General features: G+C 44.7%; 1 pseudogene; it reads right to left on the reverse strand.

Moving 5' to 3' along the window:
* Positions 1–20,005: 20,005 nt before the first annotated feature.
* Positions 20,006–20,581, reverse strand: LOC141097211 (uncharacterized; annotated as a pseudogene).
* Positions 20,582–20,889: the final 308 nt, after the last annotated feature.

Consider the following 20,889-nt stretch of genomic DNA (forward strand, 5'->3'; position numbering starts at 1 on the left):
TATGATCCAACAGGTGCCCCTTTAAAACCATCCATACTCTAGATGGCATACTGCACTGAGAAATGGTGATGCTGGGCATTCATGTGCTTCATTAGTTGTTGGATGTGAATAGCCATTTTTCAAGCATGGGAATGGATTTACTAAATGTCACCATGTGCCATTATAGTACCTATAATAAAGATTGGGCTACCCAGAGTATGGATGACAAACACAGAATTAAGACTCATTCACTCGTCTATAAAATAGCCGCAAAGTTCAGATGGGTCCAGCAGAAAAGCCACGGGGAAGGGAGGCGGTCTGAACATCGTTGCTCTAATAAAAAAACCCTGCATATGAAGCTGTTTTTAAATAATGGGATCATTGGAACTCTGTAATGACTCCAGTCTTTCTGGTGGTTGGAATGAATTGCAAAAGTTAATGGTGTCTGAAAAATATTTAGAATGGAGTCCTCCAGTGGTTGATACCATCTTTTCAGTTAGCCATTAAAAGGTATCAACCACTGAGGACTCTCAATTCTGAAACCCATCTTAATGGTGTCTGGTAATGTACGGGTAATCCATGTATTAACATTAGTATGATTCTCATTGAGTTGTGCCTGTGCTTTCCTCTCTGGTTCTATAAAAGGACTACCCAACACCACCATTAACTCAAAATGCCGTCATCTGATCTGAAAATGGGACTATAAAATGACTTTGTCATGCGACAAAAGATTGCAGGTTAATGGGGTTGCATTTTGTACCTCAATACCCATCCAAACTATGCCCACATATGGTGGCGAATGGCTGCAACATTTTGCCAGTGAAAATTTCTCAAATTGTTACTTATATTGACATGGAGCAGATTTTACAAGCCCAAATGAAGGGTTTTTTTTTTTTTTCCATAAATATTGTCGTGTTTAAGGTCCCAAACCTTCAAACTAGCCCAGTCCCAAAAAGTGCTGTTATGGTTCCTACAGAAAATGCAGAATGATTGGGTTAATGATGCGCCATGGAAAGACCCAAACAAAACGTAACACTAAAAATAGTCTAGATGAACCGGTAATTTCACACTTCAGTTTTAACACTGTGTGAACAAGAAACTTGTCTCTGAAATCCTGAATATTTCACAATCCTGGGAACCATATATTGGCGGACTATGCAAAGTCTAAGCCTGTGTGCTGCATTGCTCCAGTAGCATATGTAAGAAAGTGACCTGAGTATTTCCCACTGTATATTGGTCAAAGAGCCTTATATTATTCAATGAGAAAATGGGATTGTAAAGCTGTATATTGGTTTAAATGAAACAAGAGTGGATCATGCGCCCTAACATTCTAGAACTAAATAGCTGCTCTAAATACCTGCAGTATATAGATTCTATAGGTCTGCTACATGCCACCCAAAAGTCTCTGCTCTCCAAAGTCACAGTCTCGATGTGACCTCTGAAGGTGTTGCAGCACATCCCACAGGTGATTCATCGGAATGAGATCTGGAGAATTTGGAGGCACACCTTGAATTCATAGGACCCAATTCATCAAGACTGGCATTTTGTGAATCCGTCTTAAGGGCCTGTCACACTAAGCGATATCGCTAGCACTATTGCTATAACTTGTGACGTGCTAGCGATATCGCTATGTCTGATACTTAGGGTGATGTCACACTTAGCGATGCACCAGCGATATGACGCGGTCAGGATCGCTGGTGCATCGCCAAGTGGTCGCTAGTGAGCAACCACACAGGCAGATCTCACCAGCGACATCATAGAGGTCGGGGGTCGCTACTTACCTGTCACACTAGGCGATCCTGACATCCTCCCGCCCGGCTCCTCGCTCGTCTCGCCGCAGGAAGCTGACGACGAGAAACAGTCCTGGACGTTCTCGCGTGATCAGCAATAACCAGCGGGGGAGCGGGTCGTAGGTAAGTGTCACACACAGCGATATCGCTAGCAATATCGCTATAACGTCACAAGTTATAGCGATATTGTTAGCGATATCGCTAAGTGTGACAGTACCTTTACCTCCGACTGCTCCCCCGCTGGTTATTGCTGATCGCGTGAGAACGTCCTGGACCGTTTCTCGTCGTCAGCTTCCTGTGGAGAGACGAGCGTGGAGCCGGGCGGGAGGACGTCCGGATCGCCTAGTGTGACAGGTAAGTAGCGACCCCTGCGATGTCGCTGGTGAGATCTGCCTGTTTGGCAGCTCACTAGCGACCACTTAGCGATGCACCAGCGATCCTGACCGCGTCATATCGCTGGTCGGGATCGCTGGTGCATTACTAAGTGTGACAGTACCTTTAGGCCTTCTTCACACATTTGTTTTTTTATGTCTGTATGCAGCCTATTTTTTAACAGACACGCACACCCATTGTATTCAATGGTGGTTCGCCCCTGTCAGGTTTTTCACCTGCAGACATGTCCTTTTATTTCATGCACCATGAATGTAATGTGTGATGCCCACAAATGACGGGTGTCACCAGTGTGACATGTACTGGCGCCCGGGAAAAAGCAGAACCGTTATCGCTGTTCCTAGGCACCATGTGCTGCATTAAACTCATCATTATCGCCTGGTCTCCCTGCGATCAGGGAAATTGGGTGATGGAGTCAGCACCCACTGTGTGTGTGTACAGTATATCAAGTATTAAATAATTTATAAAAGAAAAACAATATGGGGTGCTCCTTTATTTTCCTAACCAGCTGAGGGAAAGCCGACAGCTGGGGGCTGATGTTAATATTCTGGGAAGGGGTTAAAAGTCATAAAGACTGCCAGCGTGATCTTGGGCACTAACTCTCAGCTTCCCTTCCCTAATCTTGGCCGTCCATTACAGTTAAACCTGTCTAGACTAAATTTCAGCCCCAGAGGGTTTTATTTTCCGGTAACATACATCAAAACAAAATACATTTAACCACCTGAGGTGTCAAGGAGTAGAACATCACCTCCACCACTCCTACAGAGAATCGGTGCTGGACCAGTAGAGGGTAAGCATTACTCAGTCTGTTTTTTATAATTACTGAAGCTTATACCCAACAGTTTTCTGAAAGGGGACAACCTTAGCTTTTCTCTGTACAGAAGTAGAGTCACTAAGAGAACAGGAAGAGGAAACGCAAAGAAAACTATAGGATTTACTTAAAACACAATAGGCCACTTTCTCAAGCCTTAACTGAGAGCGTTGTGGATGCCAGTATATCTAGTAAAGTGTCAAAACTAAAGGAACACAAAAAGCGCAATAGGGTCTTATCCGGGTTAAATGCTGGAAAAGTAATTTAGATTGTACTCACCCTTTTTAAGAGAGGTTCAAGCATGTAGGATCAGTAATCTGCTTGCTGCACGTCCAAAGGTCAGCTCTGTGACCGCTTACACATCAGTTTTTGGAATAAATTCTCGGACTTTTGTGCGCTGCCAGATAAATTCACCAATCCAATATTTAGGAAAAAGATTAATTCATTTATTTCCCAACGCGTTTCGAAATGTATACCATTTCTTCATCAGGGGATGACAATATCCCCTGATCCCCTGATGAAGAAATGGTATACATTTCGAAACGCGTTGGGAAATAAATGAATTAATCTTTTTCCTAAATATTGGATTGGTGAATTTATCTGGCAGCGCACAAAAGTCCGAGAATTTATTCCAAAAACTGAAGTATATCTAGTAAGGATTATGCATCATCTTGTTCAGAAGATAAAAAGTTTTTGTCTTGTTTGAAGACTCAGTAATATCGTAACTTTCAACAAGTTGTTTCTTTTCATCAAAAGAAGAGATCTCCTCACAAATCACCTAGTCTGGTTTCATCTGACTGAGTCAGTGGTATCCCTGAGCCTGTCTGAGGATGAATCTTCTTCTGAAGGCTCACATTCCGGCCTACCGGATGATGCATGTTCGTTCCACAAAAACGGAGCTGGCAAACCAATCAAACTAATCAGAAAACGTAAATCTGTTATCCAACAAAATCAAGAATCTCATTATTATTCCCCCCCCCCATGAGAAGGGAACATTTCTACTGGAACCCTCTTTTATGAAAAATACACTATTTTGTCTGTCTAGAATAATCCTCAGGAGAAAGTGGAGGTGTCTTCAAGATTCAAGTACAAATTTGACCCCAGAACTTGTGAACAATGGAATCTTCGTCCTAATTCAGACCAGGTAGTTGCTCAATTGTCTATATGATCCATATTTCCATCAGAAAAATCCTCTGTTTTTTTCTGGATTCTATGGCAAGGTGGCCAATTGCATAAATCTAGTTTTCCTCAGTCGTTTAACTAAAACTCTATAGGCCTGGGGTTTCCTAAATCTATACCGTACATATTTTTGCTGTGATTTCCCATCAGGCACCTTCAGGCTAGCTTCCAGGAACTTGCCATCATTCACCTCTGACAAAAGTCTCATAACATTGTAAGAATCATTTTTGCTCCTTGGATTTTCATCCCTCTTCTCTTTGGTCCCTATTCAAGCAAAAATCTGTAGTAACTCAGTAAATGCACTTGACTATCCTTATCCCAGGCATTTCACAAGAAGATACTTAGGTTTTTTCATTTCCAAAATAGAAGATACGGTAAATTAAAGAAGCACAAAACTGTTTATTGCTTAATCCTATATACAGTATATGTAGTGTAAGTGGGGTAATATGCTCACCGATCACTGTCTTCTCTGGTTTCCAGTGCAGCTCCAGTCCTTTTCTGGGTCACATGGGAGCTATTCCTACTCTATTGAGTGTCAGAACAAGGAGCCATAGACTTATATTTTAAAAGTCTCTTCTGGCTCACTCATAAAAAATTGGTGATCCGGTAAGTCAGGACAGTGATCATGTGAGCCAGAGAAGGAGTGGAGCGGCGCTGGAAGCTGGAGAAGACTGCGATCAGATATATTGTATATGGTATGTTACCACACTTACACTGCACTGCACATGCATTCACAGTAGTTTAGGCAATGGAATGCTTTTTTAAGAGGAAAGTTTAGAGCCCTGAAACAGATAATAATAGGATTTTAGAGTAAGAGACTATTCTTCAGCCTCCAACGCCATGAAGCTCTTCTCTTCATTTTTCAAATCCACTGATTTATGACACCAAGATCATCGTTCCTTCATTCAGCCCCAAGCATCTTCTCTACAGGGTCAGAGATGTCATCAGGAGCCGGGGTCAGTGCCACCATAAAGTGAAGAAATACCCATTCAACAGCAACCTCTTGGTAAGAGTCTGGTTCAGAACCCTGAAGCCCAATTTGTGGGTGAACAAATAGGTCTTCAACCTCTTCCTTCTTCAAGGATTACTGACTACACTTCTCTGCTTTATAGAATGTGGTCATTGACCTTCAAATCACTTAACAGGTGTCTGCAAATATTAAGGATATGAACAATTTGGGAGTATTTTGTTTACTTCATCGCATGTATTTTGGGATTAAAATCATTTTTGCAGTTGGGTTTTAAAGGGAACCTGTAAACCCCCCCCCCAGGGCGTTTTTTAACTAAAAGAGCCACCACCTTCAGCAGCACGACGGCTGCATTATGTGAAGGTGGCTCTTCTGTTTCTGACCTACATTAACGCCAAAATATAGACTTTTATAAATAGGTCCTCATACCTGCATTCCATCACAGAGGTATGGTGTGTCCCTCTGTTTAAGCTGCCTCCCAGCTGTCCATCAACCCCCCTCTATAGCGTCCCTGCACCGCCTCCTCCTGTGTTGTTGCTGTTACTCGTTGTCGGGCGCCTGCGCTGTGACAACAGATCTCGGGCATGCGCAGTGCGCATTGCCAGGGAACTGCTATCAGGCTATTGCGCCTGCGTGTTGCGGAGGCCCCAGATCCCGCCCCGCAGTGTGTTATGAAGTATTCACACTGCGGGGCTGGGGTCTTCGCAACACCCAGGCGAGATAGCCTGATGTCAGTTCCCGGGCAGCGCGCACTGCGCATGCCCGAGAGCTGTGGCCACAGTGCAGGCACCCGGCAGCATCTAACGCGTACAGCAGCACAGGAGGTAGGCAGCGCAGGGACGCAACAGGGGGTTGATGGACAGCTGGGAGGCAGCTTAAACAGAGGGACACACCATTCCATCTGCGACTGAATGCAGGTGGGGCGCCCTCACACACCCAGGGCAGCAGGGTACTCGGTACCGGGCCGGTGTCAAGGCGGGAACGTGTCACAGCAGCGGTGACCCGGTCGGTGGCCCTGGGCGCCCAATATCAATGGCGGTGATGTTAATGGTGTTAAAGTTTATTAGAATAGTTTGTGACACCACCCATGGTGTTTGGCAAGTAAGGTGTTGAGCCAACGCTGCGTGCAGATCCGCTGGGACTGATGGTGTGGTGCAGCAAAGATGCTGTAGCTCCCCACAGGTGGAGCTGTAGTCCCAGGGCAGTGTATGTGCAATGGATGAGGAGAGGCGCAGAATGGTATGGATGCTGGTACTCAGGTGTAACGGTGCGGGAATAACTGGAGGACACCAGTGTATGCGGTTCCGAAGCTTTACTCACTGTTTGCAGTTCACACAACTGCCTGCCTCCGTACCGTGTTCTCCAGGTCAGGGCTCCAGCCAACCTCCAGACAGGATAGGATTCTCCCTTCCACACTCTGCCAACATGTACCTTACTGAACGACTCCTCCAACGCGCCTTTAGGTGCGAAGCACTCCAGTACTTAGTTACCCTGGAATGCCTCTCTCTAGGTGTTCCTAGTCTTTACTTGTATGACAGACAGCTGTAGCCTGCTTCGGGGACTCCACTCTGCGTCCCGGCTCTCTATTCAGTTGCTGTTGTGTCCCAAGTCTATGGCGTTAGCGGCTCACTACTCCTCCGGTGTCTGTTGCCGGAAGATCCAATCAACCTCGGGGACCGGGCCCCGGCGTTTGCGCTCTCTGGACTGGAAGGGTTCTCTATCTTTCTTCAACCAGCTTCCCACCATCCTATTCTCCTTCGTTCCGACCTGTTCTATCTCTCTTACAGAAGGTTAGGTTATCAATCTTATCAGTCTCTTTCTCTGGTCTTTCTCGTGCCAGCAGCCCAGATCACTGGGACCTGCTGCTGCACGTCCCTCAGACACCCATCTTCTCTCTCCTCTAACCAACTAACCAACCCCTTAACTTTCATTGTTCCCACTCTTTTATATCATCTCACTCCACCCGCCTCCCAGCACATCTCATGTTACGAAGCAGGATTCCACGAGGGGTGCTCTGCTAACCCCCAGCCTGAAGCTGTTAGGTGGCCCCACTGAACTATCCTGTGTGTGGAATGCAGGTGTGGAGCGTGGTCAGGAGTTCCCACCTTACCTGGATGGTGGGGCACTACACCTTAGGAGAGGGTGCAGTACCTCTGTGGCGACTGAAGCCTCAGGGGCGCCACACAGGTATGAGGACCTATTTATAAAAGTCTATATTTTGGCGTTAATGGGGGTCAGAAACAGAAGAGCCACTTTCACAGAATGCAGCCTTAGTGCAGCTGAAGGTGGCTGTTTTACTTAAAAACGCGCTGGGGGGGGGGGTGACAGGTTCCCTTAGCAGTTTTACAGTTTGCCTTCTCTGTCGACACTGTGTTGTGTATTGCTGACAGGAGAAGGAGATATCTGAGATTGTGCCAGTGAGCTCATTCAGACGAGAAGTTTGTAATTCTCCTCTGTGCTGATTTATGACCATATACCACATCAAAGTTGAAATGAGCTACAGTAGCATGTAAAGGTTTAGGCACCCCTGGCACAAATTACTGTTATTGTGAACAGTTAAAAACACCCTGGGGGGTGATAGGTTCCCTTTAAGTAAAAGAGCCACCTTCAGCAGCACTAAGGCTGCACTCTGTGAAGGTGGCTCTTCTGTTTCTGATCCCTAGTAACACCGAAATATTGACTTTTATCAATTGCTCCCTATACCTGTTTTGAGTACCATAGGTATGGTGTGTCCCCCCTGTATTAGCCACCACCCAGCCATCAATCATCCCCCTGTTGCATCTGTCAGTTGCCTCCTCCTGTGTTTCTGTTACATGCGCAGTGCGCACTGCACAGGAACTGACATCAGGCTATCGCGTCTGCGTGTTGCGGAGGCCACAGATCACGCCCCGCAATGTGTTATGTATTCACACTGCAAGGCTGGGAATCTGGCGCCTGCGCAGTGAGCAACTATAGCTGGACCTGCCCCCATCTCCCTCTTTCTCTTTCCTCCCTCAGCAGCGTCTGATGAGCTGACCTACCAGCTGAGCTCCCCACACGTAGTTCACTATAGCTGGGGCCTCCGCAAAACGCAGGCGCGATAGCCTGATGTCAGTTTCCGGGCAGTGCGCACTGCACATGCCCGAGAACTGTTGGCACAGCACAGGCGCCTGGCATGTAGCAGCTGCAGTACAGGAGGAGGCGTTGCACAGACGCAACAAGGGGATGATGGACGTCTGGGAGGCGGCTGATACAGGGGGACACACCATACCTATGGTACTCAAAACAGGTATAGGGAGCAATTTATAAAAGTCAATATTTCGGTGTTACTAGGGATCAGAAGCAGAAGAGCCACCTTCACAGAGTGCAGCCTTAGTGCTGCTGAAGGTGGCTCTCTTACTTAAAAACTCCCTGGTGGGGTGACAGGTTCCCTTTAAGCAAGGTGAAGAAGAAATTAGCTCTAAAAGGCCTAAAGTTAAAAATGGCACATTTCCTTTGTATTTTAGGAGAAAAACCACTAGAGAATAAACAAGGTATGATTTAGCATAAACCACGCAATACAAAACCTTTAAAAATTAGCTTTTATTATATACTAGCTGAAGAGCCCGGCGCTGCCCGGGCATAGTAACTAACTACGGTTAGTTATACCAAATTATAATGATTATATATATATATATATATATATATATATATATATATATATATATATATATAAAGCTGAGTGTAGAGCCCCGCCCACTCCGCATAGCCAAATTCACTATAATATCCCACATCATCCTGTCAGCCAGCGCTACCGGACTACTACCCCTAATATCCCACATCGTCCCATAAGCCAGAGCTACAGGACTACTAATACAGTATCCCACATCATCCTGTCAGCCAGAGCTACCGGACTACTACCCCTAATAACGCACATCATCCCATCAAAGCCAGTAAAAGTAGAATAGTGAAATTCCAAGGAAACATGGTTCACTAAGATCCCAGGTTTTCTACTCATCAGGCTGATATTCTCACTTATCTGCCACCATAAATATCACAGTCATGCTTTTCACCAATGGACAGGCACAGACTTTATACATTAGTACAGTAGAGAAACCTTCACACACATTTTCATGCACAGCCAACTTGTAATTTGTCCGGCTGAGTTGCTCATGGATGTACAGCATCTGTATACAGTATAGTATTATAATTAATGGGTTGTTATGGGAAAAGCATTACCTTATATGGGTATTTTCATGTGAATTATGGGGAAAGTAGCACTTAAAAAAACTCACAGCATCAGAGCACAGTAACACATCAATAATGCATAAAAGTGTCTGTGACAAAATATTAAATCCACATGACATTAAATATGTGCACTTTCCTACATTCATGTGTGTCACTTAATGATACCAAACGAGAGGGGGGGATTCATTTCTGTCATGTACTCACTGCTCCTTTCTGGGGGACAGACGATGGCTGGAGCTTATGTTGTTAGGAGTGGCGGAAGGCACTAAAAAAATAAATAATTAAAGTGCCTTCGACACTCGGGGTCCACCGTGCGGCAGGTGATATGACCGCTACTAGAGAGGCAGAGCACTATGGCATTAATGTGCACGGGGTTAGCTGCACCCAGAGTGCACTGAAGCAAGCTCTGTTAAGGACACAGAGCCGCAAACTTAAAGCACACAAAAACGCTGTGTCTATTTAAGTCACAGAACAACAGCGACAGGGTATAAAAGGGTCACAGGAGCAGCCTTAAATGTCAGAACTACTCCGACAAGACCTACCGTGAAAAGAGGTGCGAGACGTCGCAACTGCGAAAGCTCGAGAAACTGCAGTCGCAGCGCGGTGTGAACGGAGCCTCAGAGGAGACACCGCAATATCGCTGGCGCGGTGCAGGACGCTAGCTGCTGAGACAGGAATAGCTGGAGCACGCTGGCGCTGACACTGGCGGCTGCCCAATCACTCACACAATCGTATTATCAGAGGGAAGGGGTTTCTTAATAAGTCAGTCACCAGTCCAAGCATCCGTCACCATACATACAGCAGCAGTATGAAATACTAGCGCATGGCATAGCGGCCATGCGCACTTTTTATAGCGTACGGGACCTGCCAGAAATCTCCAGAGCCCTGAGCTAAGCCAATGGAATCAGGAGCAGGACCTGAGCACCTGACTCCTGAACTCCAATGGGAGCTCGTCCTGTGGGCATGCTCAGAAGTTGGAAAAAAGGACTTAGCCTCTGGAGACAAATGTGAGAATCTGGATTCCCGTATAGGCAGCATAGAACCCAGATTCCTAACATTACCCCACCCTCCTAGGGCCCCCTCCTCCCTGAACCTTCCGATCAGGGGAGACGAGATCGCAAGGTCTCAGGAGGGACACCCGGGAGACAATAGGAGTGGGAGTTTCAGGAGGTGGCCGCCGTGTAACGGCGGGCGTAGCCACACTCTGTTCAGGGAGGCTATCCCGAGCACACAGGGTGCATGCCGAATAAACTTTTTTACGTCCCGAGCCCTGTGAGGCCACCAATACGAACCGGCCAGAGACTTCGTGGTCTGCATATATCCACGATGGCCGTCTGCATTGGGCGCGTGTGCCCACGCGAGGACTTTAGACCGCTGGCAAGGAGGGACAAAAGCCTCGCCTACTGACTCATGGTCAGACCGCTGCGGGGAGCTGTCTTCCGGAGAAGCAGTGGGTGGATGAAAACAACCGCATTAGGACTCCTGAGCCGGACATGTCTCAGAAATGGCGCGAGACACTTCCATGGGCTCAGGTGGCGGGACCTCTGGCTCGGGCGGATCCAGAGATTCAAAAAATTTGGGAGTCGGGGTACCTCTCCCTTTGGAGTGAGCTCGCTCCAAACCATGCTCCAAAAATCGGAGGTCAATCCGCGAGGAGATTGATATTAACTCCTCGAGACTGGTAGGAATTTCTCTCGTGGAGAGAGCATCCTTTACCTGCTCCGCTAATCCCTTCCAGAAGACAGGAATCAGCCTTGTCGGACCACTCCAACTCGGACGCCAGTGTCCGAAAACGGACGGCGTATTGACTGACCAAGAGCGATCCTTGAGACAAGGAGAGCAGCTGGAGAGAGGTATCGTGTGTAACCCGCGGACCAAGAAACACCTGCTTGATAGCAGTTAGCAGATTAGCTGCGGTCCGGATATCCGGGTCACCACGCTCCCAAAGTGGCATAGCCCATTACAGTGCCTTTCCCGACAGTAGGGATATAATAAAGGCCACCTTGGCCCGCTCTGTAGGGAATTGCGCAGCCAGCAGCTCCAGGTGGATCGAGCACTGGCTGATAAAACCTCTACAGGAGGCGCCATCCCCAGAATATTTTTCAGGCAACGGGAAGCGGGTAACTGTCGGCGTAAGGGCGGACATGGACATACGCCCTACCGCGTCCGTGAGTGCTTGGTCAGCAGCATCTGTGGCCTGCGAAGCAGCGAGAGCTCTCTCAAGGGTAGCCAAGCGAGTCTCGAGCTGTCGCACGCACTGCAACAGTTGCTGCTGATCTGCCATCTCCAGCCAGACCCTGGCGCTAGTATTATGTTAGGAGTGGCGGAAGGCACTAAAAAAATAAATAATTAAAGTGCCTTCGCCACTCGGGGTCCACCATGTGGCAGGTGATATGACCGCTGGTAGAGAGGCAGAGCACTATGGCATTAATGTGCACGGGGTTAGCTGCACCCAGAGTGCACTGAAGCAAGCTCTGTTAAGGACACAGAGCCGCAAACTTAAAGCACACAAAAAGGCTGTGTCTGTTTAAGCCACAGAACAACAGCGACAGGGTATAAAAGGGTCACAGGAGCAGCCTTAAATGTCAGAACTACTCCGACAAGACCTACCGTGAAAAGAGGTGCGAGACGTCGCAACTGCGAACGCTCGAGAAACTGCAGCGCGGTGTGAACGGAGCCTCAGAGGAGACACCGCAATATTGCTGCGCGCCAGCGATATTGACGCTAGCTGCTGAGACAGGAATAGCTGGAGCGCGCTGGCGCTGCTACTGGCGGCTGCCCAATCACTCACACAATCGTATTATCAGAGGAAAGGGGTTTCTTAATAAGTCAGTCACCAGTCCAAGCATCCGTCACCATACATACAGCAGCAGTATGAAAATACTAGCTCATGGCATAGCGGCCATGCGCACTTTTTATAGCGTACGGGACCTGCCAGAAATCTCCAGAGCCCTGAGCTAAGCCAATGGAATCAGGAGCAGGACCTGAGCACCTGACTCCTGAACTCCAATGGGAGCTCGTCCCGTGGGCATGCTCAGAAGTTGGAAAAAAGAACTTAGCCTCTGGAGACAAATGTGAGAATCTGGATTCCCGCATAGGCAGCATAGAACCCAGATTCCTAACATATGTTCCCAGGGATGCTAGATTTCTCCCACCATGTCAGTGTCTGCTGAGGTGTTGTCAAGTGGGAAAACTTGCTCATAGCAACCAAACACAGCTCAGGTTATTTTAACCAGCTCTGGTGAAATGAGAGATGCTTAGTGATTGGTTGCAAGGAAAACTGTTGTTGATAGCAACGAATCACAGCTCAACTTCCTTTGAACAGCTCTGGTGAAATGAAAGATACTTCGTGATTGGTTGGTGATACACACATACATACATTCATTTTTAAATATAGAGATTATTAAAATAAAGTCCACACATAACATATAGGTGAGTCAATCAGGCCAGGGTCATAAATAGTCCCAAATAGGGAAAACTTTATTTATCCAGAAAATAATGTAGGGGAACAGAAACTAGTACTTGTTCCCTTACATGACAGCTGAGGTTGGCACCCTAGGGGACACCTAAGGGCACCCTCATTCCCTAGGGGACTGTCCCTGCCTGACCCTACAAGGGAATCCCTCACCAAGCCAACACCAATACCCAAATAAAGTGCTTAAATGCAACAAAAAAATCATTATGTGTCCCCTAGGTTGACAACCTCTGCTGTCAGGTAGGGAAACGAAGGACTAGTTCATGTTCCCCTAGATTATTTTCTGTATAAATAAATTAATTAAGTTTTTCCTACATGTTTTATGTGTGGGCTTTGTTTTAATCATTTATAATAAAAACTAATCTTCGTATTTTAGGAAAAAAATGCATATATATATATTATATACACTCACTGGCCACTTTATTAGGTACACCTGTCCAACTGTGTGTTAAGACTTAATTTCTAATCAGCCAATCACATGGCGGCAACTCAGTGCATTTAGGCATGTAGACATGGTCAAGACAATCTCCTGCAGTTCAAACCGAGCATCAGTATGGGGAAGAAAGGTGATTTGAGTGCCTTTGAACGTGGCATGATTGTTGGTGCCAGAAGGGCTGGTCTGAGAATTTCAGAAACTGCTGATCTACTGGGATTTTCACGCACAACCATCTCTAGGGTTTACAGAGAATGGTCCGAAAAAGAAAAAAAATCCAGTGAGCGGCAGTTCTGTGGCCGGAAATGCCATGTTGATGCCAGAGGTCAGAGGAGAATGGGCAGACTGGTTCGAGCTGATAGAAAGGCAACAGTGACTCAAATTGCCACCCGTTACAACCAAGGTAGGCAGAAGAGCATCTCTGAACGCACAGTGCGTCGAACTTTGAGGCAGATGGGCTACAGCAGCAGAAGACCACACTGGGTACCACTCCTCTCAGCTAAGAACAGGAAACTGAGGCTACAATTTGCACAAGCTCATCGAAATTGGACAGTAGAAGATTGGAAAAACGTTGCCTGGTCTGATGAGTCTCGATTTCTGCTGCGACATTCGGATGTTAGGGTCAGAATTTGGCGTAAACAACATGAAAGCATGGATCCATCCTGCCTTGTATCAACGGTTCAGGCTGGTGGTGGTGGTGTCATGGTGTGGGGAATTTTTTCTGGGCACTCTTTGGGCCCCTTGGTACCAATTGAGCATCGTTGCAACGCCACAGCCTACCTGAGTATTGTTGCTGACCATGTCCATCCCTTTATGACCACAATGTACCCAACATCTGATGGCTACTTTCAGCAGGATAATGCGCCATGTCATAAAGCTCGAATCATCTCAGATTGGTTTCTTGACCATGACAATGAGTTCACTGTACTCAAATGGCCTCCTCAGTCACCAGATCTCAATCCAATAGAGCATCTTTGGGATGTGGTGGAACGGGAGATTCGCATCAGGGATGTGCAGCCGACAAATCTGCGCCAACTGTGTGATGCCATCATGTCAATATGGTCCAAAATCTCTGAGGAATGCTTCCAGCACCTTGTTGAATCTCTGCCACGAAGAATTGAGGCAGTTCTGAAGGCAAAAGGGGGTCCAACCCCTTACTAGCATGGTGTACCTAATAAAGTGGCCAGTGAGTGTATATACTGTGTATATAGTCATTTTTTACATTTTGAAAATGACAAAAAGGAAAATGGCCAGTGCCAATGTTTGGGAACCCTTTGAGATTTGTGTACTCAGATAACTTTGACCAAGGTTTCAGATCTTAATTAGCCAGTTAGTGTTATGGCTTCTTCGCTATCCTCGTTTGGTAAGGCCAGGTGATGCAAATTTCCCAACTTTATAAAAACCCCAACTCCTCTAATCTTGTGCCAAAAAACAGCAGCCATGGCTTGTTCTAAGCAGTTTGCCGAGTTCTCGGAAAATGAAAATGGTGGAGGCCTACAAAGCAAGAGAAGACTGTAAGAAGACAGCAAACATTTCAAGTTGCCCTTTCCTCAGTTCCAAATATATTTAAGAAATGGCAGCTAACGGGAACAGTGGAGGTCAAGATAAGGTCTGAAAAACCAAACAACATGTCAATGAAATCTGCTTGTATGATTGCTAGAAAGGCAAATCAGAACCCCTGCTTTAACTGAAAAAGACATTCAGAAAGATTAAGGGTGAGTACACACAGTGTGGATTGAGCTGTGGATTTTTCAAGTAAATCCGCAGGTAAAATGACCTGCGGTTTAACTGCGGATTTGCCAGCAGTTTGCCCCTGTGGTTTGACACCTGGACAATGGAACAGGTGTCAAACCGCTGCGTAATCCGCAGAAAGAATTGACATGCTGCGGATTTAAAATCGCAGCAAATCCATGCGGAAAAATCTGCAGCATGTGCACTGCAGTTTTTAAATTCCATTGATTTGCATTGTACTATACAGTACAATGCCTGCAGATCTGCAGCGGATCCGCAGTGGCAAATCCGCTGTGGATCCGCCGCAAAATTCGCACCGTGTGAACAAGCCCTTAGCAGACACTGGAGTTGTGGTACATTGTTCTTCTGTTCAGAGACACCTTCACAAATATGGCCTTCATGGAAGAGTCATCAGTAGAAAACCTCTCCTGCATCCTCACCATAAAGTTCAGCATCAGAAGTATGCAAAAGAACATCTAAACAAGCTGGTTCATTTTGGAAGCAAATCCTGTGGATTAATGAGGTTGAAATATAACTCTTTGGCCACAATGATGAAAGGTATGTGTGGAGAAAAAAGGACACATAATTTCAGGAAAAGTACATCTTGCCGACCATTAAGCATGGGAGTAGATCAATCATGCTTTGGGGTTGTGTTGCAGCCAATCACACAGGGAACATTTCATGGGTAGAGTGAAGAATGGATTCAAAGAAATTTCAACAATTTCTTGATGCAAACATAACACCATCTGTACAAAAAACTGAAGTTGATCTTGCACACACGTCAAAATCCACAAAAGATTACCTTAAATAGGGCAAGCCGAAGGTTTTACAATGGCCCTTATTGTCCCCTAATTGGAACATCATTGCAAATCTGTGGCTAGACTTCAAAATGGCAGTGCATGCAAGACGAACCTGGAATCTCACAGAACTGGTATAATTTTCCAAGGAAGAATAGATGAAAATCCCTCAAACAAGAATTGAAAGACCCTTATCTGGCTACAAAAAGCATTTATAAGCTGTGCTACTTGCAAAAAAGGAGGCGCTACTAGGTACTAACCATGGAGGATGCCCAAACTTTCGCATTGGCCCATTTTTCTTTTTGTTATTTTTAAACTTTATAAAAATGACAATACATACATGTATATATTTTTTGCCTAAAATACAAAGGAATTGTGTCATCCTTAACTTTACCCATTTTAGAGATCATTTCATCTTCAACTTTTTTAACTGTTCACAATAACAGTAATTTTGATCAAGGGTGCACAAACTTTTACATGCCACTGTATGTTGTAATCATCAATTAGTTGAGAGAAGTAAAAAAAAAGTACAAAGAAACAAGTAACAAACTCACTCAAAACTATCCTTAGGTAACTCATTCTGTAAGCAGCAACGTGCAAGGAAGCAAAAAACTTTTAAAAGCTAAACAATGAAACTAATTTTTTAATGAAACTCAACTGCAAAAATGTTTTACTAGCCCAAAACATATACATTTCAAAATAATGTCACCAAACGGGTCCATATCCTTTAATACAGTTTTGTGAATCCCATCCTGTGCTGCCTGATGAGCTATCAGAAAAGTTTAAATTGACAGTTTTTCCAGCACCTGAAACTTTCATCTTTGAGTCTGAAAGCAACTCAGCAACACGTGAACGCTGAACCGCAGTCCATGTGTGTGGAACAATTGGGGGAGATAACCGTGAGCAGCACAAACCCTACTGCCTGTTCTGTAGGATCTAATATTAGCAATCTATTATTATTCTGTTAGAATTTCATTTGCAGAGCCGTTCTTTAGCTCTATTGAAATTTTTTTATTCTGTAGCATTTCTATGCCCTCTAGCATTTCTGTGCCCGCTGCTCCATTCAGAAGTGAGCACACAACTTTGCTGCAGACTTTTGTTCCCTCTTTTGAATTTGCAGAGCACAATGCAGAGATGGAAATCTGGCTGAAATGTCCTCCAATCAATACACATAAGCAGGAAGGAATTGTGCTCTTGTCAATTGGGTAACCTTCACAGAAAGGCATTAACAGATCTTTGACTGATGACGCTACTGAAATAGCCTTGAATAGAGGAAAAACTGCAGCTTGGGCTGAAGGGCCATTCATGTGACCATAAACCTGGTGATAATGTACTCACCATAAACCCGGTCGATAATGGACTCACTATAAACCTGGCGAGAATGGACTCATCATAAACCTGGTGATAATGGACTCACCATAATCCTGGTGATAATGGACTCACCGTAAATCTGGTGATAATTGACTCACCTTAAACCTGGTGATAATGAACTCACCATAAACCTGGCGATAATGGACTCACCATAAACCTGGTGATATTGGACTCACCATAAACCTGGTGATAATGAACTCACCATAAACCTGGTGATAATGGACTCACCATAAACCTGGTGATAATGGACTCACCATAAACCTGGTGATAATGGACTCACCATAAACCTGGTGATAATGGATAATGGGTTTGTAACTAATAAGTCATGTCAGACTAACTTAATTTCCTTCTATGACGGAATCACTGATTGGGTGGATCAAGGAAATGCTGTAGATATAGTATATCTTGACTTCAGCAAAGCATTTGACAAAGTCTCTCATACAATCCTTATTGAAAAAATGACTAAGTATGGAATGGACAAGGCAACTGTTAGGTGGATTCATAACTGGCTTAGTGATCGGACCCAAAGAGTGGTCGTAAATGGCTGCACATCCAGTTGGAAGAATGTCTCAAGTGGGGTACCACAGGGCTCTGTCCTGGGCCCTGTATTGTTCAACATCTTTATCAAGGATTTAGATGAAGGAATTGAGGGTAAACTGATTAAATTTGCTGATGACACAAAGCTAGGAGGGATAGCTAATACTAGAGAAGAGAGAGAGAGGATTCAAAAAGATATAAATAAACTGGAGAAGTGGGCAGCAACTAACAGAATGGTTTTTAACAGGGAGAAATGCAAAGTACTACATCTGGGCAATAAAAATGAAAAAAGCATATACAGAATGGGAGGAATAGGGCTAAGTGACAGCACATGTGAAAAAGACTTGGGTATACTAATAGATCACAGACTGAATATGAGTCAACAGTGTGATGCAGCAGCAAAAAAGGCAAATGCAATTCTAGGATGTATTAACAGAAGCATACAGTCTAGATCACGTGAAGTCATTATTTCCCTCTACTCCTCTTTGGTCAGACCTCATCTGGAATATTGTGTCCAGTTTTGGGACCACATTTTAAAAAAGACATTAACAAACTGGAGCAAGTTCAGAAAAGAGCAACCAGAATGGTGACCGGTCTGCAAAACCTGTCTTATGAGGAAAGGTTGCAGAATTTGGGAATGTTTAGCTTGCAAAAGAGAAGACTGAGAGGAGACTTAATAGCTGTCTACAAATATCTAAAGGGCTGTCACATTGTAGAAGGATCAACTTTATTCTCGTTTGCACAAGGAAAGACTAGAAGCAATGGGATGAAATTGAATGGGAGGAGACACAGATTAGATATTAGAAAAAACTTTTTGACAGTTAGAGTGATCAATGAGTGGAACCGGCTGCCACGAGTAGTGGTGAGTTCTCCTTCAATGGAAGTCTTCAAACAGAGGCTGGACAGACATCTGACTGGGATGATTTAGCGAATCCTGCTTTGAGCAGGGGGTTGGACCAGATGGCCTAGGAGGTCCCTTCCAACTCTACAATTCTATGATTCTATGGACTCACCATAAAACTGACGATAATGGACTCACCATAAACCTGGTGATAATGGACTCACCATAAACCTGGCAATAATGGACTCCCCATAAACCTGGCAATTATGGACTCACCATAAACCTGGCGATTATGGACTCACCATAAACTTGTCGATAATGGACTCACCATAAACCTGGCGATAAGGGACTCATATTACTGCCATACAGTGACCATATAGTGGTCCTGCAGAAATTACAAGTAATTACAGTACAGGTATAGATGATGACTTACAGATTACGGTACATTCTTTCTGATGGAGTTGTTCACGTTTTCTATCTTTTGCATCTGGCCCAGACCAGCATGACAACTTCACCAGCCACAACTCATCTGCATAGATTACAGCAAAACCCCATTTGACACCTCACATTTCATTGCACTGTATCCATCTAATCCTAACCAGCACATGCTTCTTATTCTATTGTAACCCCAATGCTGAGACGCTGCTGATGTGTTTGTTCCGGTTACTGAATCTGATTTGTGGCACAAAAACAATGCTTCTCTTTGTGCCCCATATAATAATGCCACCACTGTGCCCCTTACAAAGTAAAATGCCTCCTTTGTGCCTTCTAGGTGCTCCCTAGAAAATATTAATAATCTGTGCAAGTGTTATAGAAGACAGTGTCCAAAATTTGACCCTTAGAAAGTTATAATGAGACAGTGCATCTATGATTGTCACTATACCATGAGTGCCCATATAGCAATAATGCTTCTTAAGTGCCCATTTAATATTTAAAAATGTCTGGAGTCCCCTACACTTAGCGTAATAATATCCTCTAAGTTTTCAACACTGTTAGCAGCTGATTATTCAGGAAACTCTCCATGTGTGTGACAAGTGACAACATAGCTTCTTAATTCAGGAACAATCAGGAACAATATATGATAAGCTTAACAGATCAGGAATAAATCATTTGTGTGTGTCTATCTGTGCAGCATCTACAGCAGGCTGCTTCTCTCATACACAGACACAGGAAAAACAGGAAATACAGTCACATGCTCTCCTTGTTTGAGCCTCTGGAATTTTTTTTTGTTCTAACTTTATGAACAGCATACAAATCTAGCAACTAAACACTCATAGACAGGAATGGAGTTGTTGTACCAAACATATTCCAACACCCCCACTCAACAACTACTTATCATGTTAGTCCCATTGCGGTTCTGAAGTCCACAAACTTGGCTTTTGATAATGGCTTTGTCATACCATCAGTTACTTGTCAGACTCACAATAAACAAACTCGAGTACACCACGTTCCACTAAGTCACATAAGTGGTGATGTTTTACATCAATGTGCTTAGTCCTTACACTAATGTTCTCACTGCTGGCAAGTTTAATGCACCTTGGTTGTCCTCATAGATAACTGTTCGTTGAGCTAATGGCTTGCCAAAATCTGTCAAAAGTTGTTTCAACCAAGTTACTTCTTGACTTGCAAAAGCAGCAGATATATATTCTGCTTCTGTAGAAGGTAATACAACTGAGATTTGTTTTGTGAAGGACCATGAAATTGGATTTTCCCCTAACTAGAAAAAGTAACCACTTGTTGATTCCTGATCACTTGAATCTCCAGCCCAATCTGCATCCACATAACCTCTGAGAGTGAGATCTCATGATGCAGATATCTTAAGATTTAGCCTTTGAGTTTCTTTAAGATATTGAAGAATTCTCTTAAGTGCATTCCAGTTTCTTTGGTGTGGCTAGCTTACACGTCAGCAGAGAATTCCAACTGTGACTGTGATATCCGGACGAGTTGTGGTTGCTATGTACAGAAGTTCCCCCTCTGCTTGTCTGTATCTCTCATTGCTGGGTAGCAGATCTTCTCCTTCCAACTTTAAGTAGGACAGATCCAATTGTGTTCATGCACCTTTGGCTTCTGACATTCCAAACTGGTTTAGTATTGCAGAAATTGTAGAACTTTGGTTGAGAACAAAACTCCCATCTTCCTCTTTCTATATTTGGATTCCCAAATAATATGTCACATATCCATGGTCCTTAGTCTCAAAATGCTGGTTGAGAATTTCACCTAGCTTTGCAATTTCTTTTCATTGTGGTAGCTCAGTAAGCTCCCATGTCTGGAGTTGGTGAAGGGACGCCATCTCTTCATTTGCGGCATTTATCCACTTATGCTTCTCGTGGACAGGCAGTTTTTGCCTCTCTTGCCATGACCGTGTCTCTGGTTCAGGAAGTG

This window comes from Dendrobates tinctorius, unplaced genomic scaffold, assembly GCF_039654945.1.
Source record: "Dendrobates tinctorius isolate UK_male_01 unplaced genomic scaffold, ASM3965494v1 ptg000083l, whole genome shotgun sequence".
Lineage (NCBI taxonomy): Eukaryota > Metazoa > Chordata > Amphibia > Anura > Dendrobatidae > Dendrobates > Dendrobates tinctorius.